The sequence below is a fragment of the Varroa jacobsoni genome, unplaced genomic scaffold (genome assembly GCF_002532875.2).
Source record: "Varroa jacobsoni isolate VJ856 unplaced genomic scaffold, vjacob_1.0 contig00718, whole genome shotgun sequence".
NCBI classification, from domain to species: Eukaryota; Metazoa; Arthropoda; class Arachnida; order Mesostigmata; family Varroidae; genus Varroa; species Varroa jacobsoni.
Window position 1 is genome coordinate 3,736 of NW_019214513.1, and position 5,612 is coordinate 9,347.

Here is a 5,612-nt window from a genome sequence, read left to right on the forward strand (position 1 = left end):
ACTGCAGTTACAAGAAATATTTATTCCACCTTTGTAATTGTTCGAATTGTCTCTATCTGAAGTGAAGGAATTACTGTTTGAAAAGTTTTGTAAGTTGTAGTTCATTTCAATGGACGGACCATCAGGCTTCGCTAGACTATTTGCAAGCTGATTAGAAAGACGTCTATTTCCACATTGATGTGCTTAAAGGCACGCCTAGCGGTTGAATTGAAATAACCACAGGAGACAATATGGAGGAGTTGTTGAGATTTTTAGAGCTATTTCTTATTTAGCTGACCGACTCAGAAATGCTTTTCATTCACACATATGCTAACATATACATTGAATAGCAAGGATTCGTACTTTTATAGTTGCTCTTGTAGCAGCAATGTTATATTACATACGCTGTAGAAGATGTTTTTTTTCGTTATTAATGTGACTACATAGAACATTAGAATAAATAATTGAGGATTCAGTGTCAATTTTTTAGATAGGCGTAAAATAGCGGCAAGACGTCCAGCCAAAGTATTTTCACTATTGCAGTACGATTAAAATATGTGTGATGGTTATCAGACTTTTTGATTTGACTTCAATATCTAGGAAAAATTGAAGAAACAAAAAATATTGGTCTAATTTATGTTACTCTAAAAGGGGTCGTACACAGAAATCCAACTTGCTTTCAGTTTTGCTGGAGAAACCGCTAAAAGGATTTCTAGATAATGAATTTGCTATTGTTTGTACGCGTTACTGATACAGATAATGCTACTAGCAAATTATGGAGAAAAAGAAGCTAAAATCGGACAACGTACTCTGTATTACGAATCCGATTGGGACAACAATGGCCTACCGGATACGTAGCGCTCATAAAGAAAAACTGCCGTAGCCTACAGAACTCTTGTTATTCTTTGCCATTCCAATACAGTTTGTTCTGCTTAAGAAAGAAAATGCCTGCCGTCGTACGACTCGACATAGCCTTTCGTAGTGTTAACATTTATAATGAAATTATTCTAGAGAAATTCAAGTATCTTTGCGAGCCCTCTTGTGACGAAAGAAAGCTCATAGGACCTCCTCTGAGCCTTGTTCTTCATAGATATATATATATATATATATATATATATATATATGTATATATATATATGTATATGTACAAATATAGGCGGAAAAAAGGGCTGAGCACGCCTTATTACAGGTGATGTAGTCCTCTGCTGGTATCTGACGGGTCCTTTTTTCTGCAATCCTCATACACGCCAGCTTGTTACAGTTTAAACACAATCTTAATTCGAGCATCGCCGCGCTTCTTACATTGTTCAATCGTACGCAGACAACGAAATAAGAATATCTAATTAATACGAGCTAGAAGGTTCGTTCTGCGGTACCGCGGATGAAATGACGCCTTGCCATTTTATGGATATTAATCTGGATCGTGATACGAAAAGATAAAGGTAAATAGAAAGGCCGATGTTGAGAGTAGCGAGGTCTAGGTAATGTGCATCTCTTTAAGTGCATAGCCATGGTAAAAGTAAACATATATTAGTAGCTGGTTCAAACTTAGTTTTGGTTTTCGTGTTGGTTTTTCTAGAAAAATCCCAGAAAGCCCAGCAAAACCCATAGATGGTATAGCATATCGCATCAAATCTGACACTCTGCAATGTAAGTTTACTTCTAGCGGGTTTACTTATGCCGTAAACCCCTTCTGGATAACCTGCGTAGTAATACACCACGGCTTACAGCCGGGGTGATCTAATATGCAGAGACTCGAGGTTAGTAACCAGCCCCGAGTTACTATAATTAATTGTAAAAAAAAAACGATCCAAAGCGTTCGCCGGTATATTGTGAGACTGTGATTGCGTTTTAATGCACTTCTATCTAACCTACTTTAATAATAAGAACAGCAGCGAGCCTATGTGCAGCTAAAAATAGTATTTCTATTACGCATATATTTTTCTTGCTAATGGCATATACAGGTACGGTTTTGTTATTTTTAGTGAAAATTGTCCACTGTATGAAATCAGCATCTGAAATTGGATGTTGTTATTTGCTGCGTTCCTTTTTAGATCATTCTAGAAATAGAATAAAGATGTGGCAAGATTACGCCCTATTCAAAGAATGTTTGGTAATGCTACTGAACATTCCTGTACTCCCGTATACCTCAATTTCTTTTTATATTGTCATGGCCTGACAGAATGCACCGTCGAAAAGTCCCGCTTTTGGGACTCTTGTGATATTTTAAGTTACGATTCTATTTACGATGACTATTATGTACATATAAACAGGGTGCTATAAGCTGAATAACTACGGAGCGTCGAGACTTACTTGTTGATTTTTCTGCGTCACGAATATTTTACACGGTAAATTGCCGTCAAATCTCGATGGGTTTCGTCTGAGAATCGAGGAAGGACAGGAAGTGTCATTTAGGTATAAAATCCGAATACAGGATGCAGACTGCCATCGATCAAGTGTTCATCTCTAAAGTTCGTGTGATAATTGGCTTTAGATGAACGCTCGACCGAACCTATCGGTCGCTGGCCAGGTCTATAGAAATGTTTACGCAAGCGAAGCGCAGCACCTGTTTCGTATAGTATAACGAGTGTTCTATACAAGTGCTTCGGCCCCTATATGCTTATTCCTCAAGTACTTTGGTCGTCTATGTAGGTTCGAGTACTCTACCCTTGAAAATGCTTGCATCTCTTTCTGAAACACACGGTTATATATAATTTAATAACCATATATATATATATATATATATATATATGGTTATTAAATTTATATGCCGCCGGCACCCGACAGCGGCTGCTGAACACCACTTAAATGTTTTGATATCTCTAGATATGGCTGCTGTTGCTTGATCAGCACGCACCGTTATAGGTAGCAAGCCATCAGTGCCTCAGTATCGGCAGTTTGGGTCGCTTGAAAAGCTATAAGCGTATGTCAAAACTGAACTCGTTCACGCTTACGCTACTAGATCTCTTCCCACAGGTTGCGGTCGACCTCCGCTACTCTGCTTCATCGGCATTGGCACCTTATCGCCTGCCACCAGTATTCCCAGCTTCGTCTACGTCGAACAACCTGTTTCTTTTGAGTTACCAATGCATTTCAGATAAGCCGCATGGAGAAAGCCGTAGCAGCGTTCTTGGTTGACCCAACCCAGTGTTACGCACTAGTGGGTCGTCGTAAACTCTTCTGCTCTAAAGCGTAGCGCACCTTCAACCGTCATTAGTGTGCGCTCAAGGTCACGCTAACGAGAGGCCTCAAATGTAGGTGTCGAAAAAGAGTGTGGACAGTAGAAGGTTCAAGCGGATGCACCAGATATGACCCGTTGGATCCGCGCTGGGTCCGATGAAAAAAGCCGTCGACGAAAGAAAGAGACTGAATATGAGGTCACTACTAAGGAAGAAACCAAGCTGGCGTTTCAGTAACAAAGTAAAGGGCAAAAACGTTCAGACTTGGTAGAACCTGCGGGATCGAGAAGCAGTGCGGCGCGTCAATACTCGGCAGAACTCCGACCTAGCGACGAAACGATCGTGTTAGTTCCGAGTCGGTGACATTGGGAACGATGTTAATGCGGACTAATTGATTAACCCTATCGTAGAGAAATAAAATGAAATACAATTTTGTAAAATGAGTGGGGCATTTGCGTTTGACGATCTCTTCCACCTGTTAAAGTCTTTTCCTCAATTTAGGGGTTGCATTCTTCTCACGTTTTGTAATTGACTTTTAACAGTTGGTTGGGAATCATTTATTTGGCTTGCAACAATAGGAGTACGATGGTAGGAGTAACTGTAGATAGCGTTGGTGATTTCAAGGTTAATTGTCGTTTAATAAATATGAATTTGTTCCGCTGAATTTGTTGGCCTATTTAACAAACTCTTAACTTCTTCTATACGTAGTTGAACTTCTATACGCGAAGAAGAGAACTGAGAACGTGAGACAACACACGATACATGATAGCTGCAGGCTGGCAATACAGTTTAAAAAAGTGTACATTATAGGCATGTATATAATACCGCCAAAAACTCTTAGACACAGAATAGGTCTTAGATGGGTATATTTTAAAATTTTGTTTATGTTATCAGATGTGTAGTGTAGACTGCATGAAGATTGACGACTATCAATAAGAGCATTTTGCTTCATATTCCTGATTTATGTGGCGTGATGAAGCTCATATGATGAAACACACACAGCGACCTCTTTTCTTGCTGAAACCATATGTGGAGAAAAAAACTTCGATACCTACCTCTTCTATTCATACTAATTACAATATTTCACATATTCTCTAAAAAACCTGAAGTGAGACTTCAAATTTCAGCACTACTTCTATGCTATACCTGTGATCTTTAGATAATAAATATGTTCATAATAAGTGTTTAGAAAGAGCAAAGGACAGAAACACAATTGATGATGCTATGTGTCATTGAAAGGCACGAGTCGTCTGTTTTATGCTTTTCGACATCCTGACTTACGTATCCACTTGTATCTGTTCCACTTAGAATAGGACCAAAAAGAATGTCCGTTCATCGACAGGACTGGGAAACAGAATGACGACAAGAGAGAGAGAGAGAGAGAGAGAGAGAGAGAGAGATCGAGGGTCGGATTTTTTTATACGGGCTCTTATATTATTACTAGTTTGTGCCTGTTTACCCGGCCGTCCCTTACGCTGTGTCGCACCCTTTGCATATCTAGTCATTGTCCGTCAACGAATGACACTGTCATCCTTTTCACATCTTAGTTCATTTTATTATCTTACTGTTTTGCTATACTTGAACCTTTCTTCTTATTCAACTTTATCGTCCTTCGATTGGCATTGAAATTTTGTTGGCCGCAGACCACAGCTGTCAACGTGTCAAACGTGAACCAATTCCCTTAGGGAATACGTGAGTATTGCGTGGTTTCTATTCAAAAATTAAAATGTATGCTCAACCATTCCTTGGAGGACGGATATGATGATTCCCTTACATCAGCTATTATTTGAACTATACATATTGTGAAAATTGTAAAATAGCCATAGATCATGAAAAATCAACACTATTCTACCGTGTCGTAGTACATTATATCGTGTTGAAGAAACTCGTAAAACGCTTGAGGAATAATCTGACAAACGTAGTTATATTGAAGCGTGTTCAACCGTTGACCCGAGTAAAAGGTAGTACACAAACAAACGAACTGTTTACCTTCTACGACACCTTACCCACCTTTTTTTTGTAGATCCCTTCGGGAAAAATGTCGCTACAGTCGTATACGGTTAAGCTTATTTTGGTTTACTTGATTCTTTTATGGCCACCTATTCGATAACAGATGAAGATATGATCCGAAAGCAGTACACTTCGATCTAACTAATAGCAGAGGTCAAACAAATTTCTTCTAAAACTCACTGCACCATAAGCGGTATAGCAAAATCGAATAAAGGATTTAACCGAATAGGGGACGCTGGGCCTTTAAACGTATCCAGCCTGAATCGGCGTCGATGTCCTTGACCGCAAACTATTTCGACGTGTAAATTTAGATAAAACTATACTTAACTCTAGTAGAAATTAGATGTGGTAGCAGCTGTGAGCTAAAACTAGGACGTCAACATATTAATCATAAAGTTTTAGAATAATATTTCCAAATGAGAATCTTATACTTTATGCATAACG

The 5,612-nt window shown here is 38.9% G+C and overlaps 1 long non-coding RNA gene across 1 annotated transcript; it reads left to right on the top strand.

The window, feature by feature from the left end:
- Positions 1 to 1,272: 1,272 nt before the first annotated feature.
- On the top strand, positions 1,273 to 3,601 carry LOC111271511 (uncharacterized). The gene is made up of 2 exons (XR_002686914.2): positions 1,273 to 1,421; positions 2,956 to 3,601. It is a non-coding gene; the product is annotated as an uncharacterized LOC111271511 (long non-coding RNA).
- Positions 3,602 to 5,612: the final 2,011 nt, after the last annotated feature.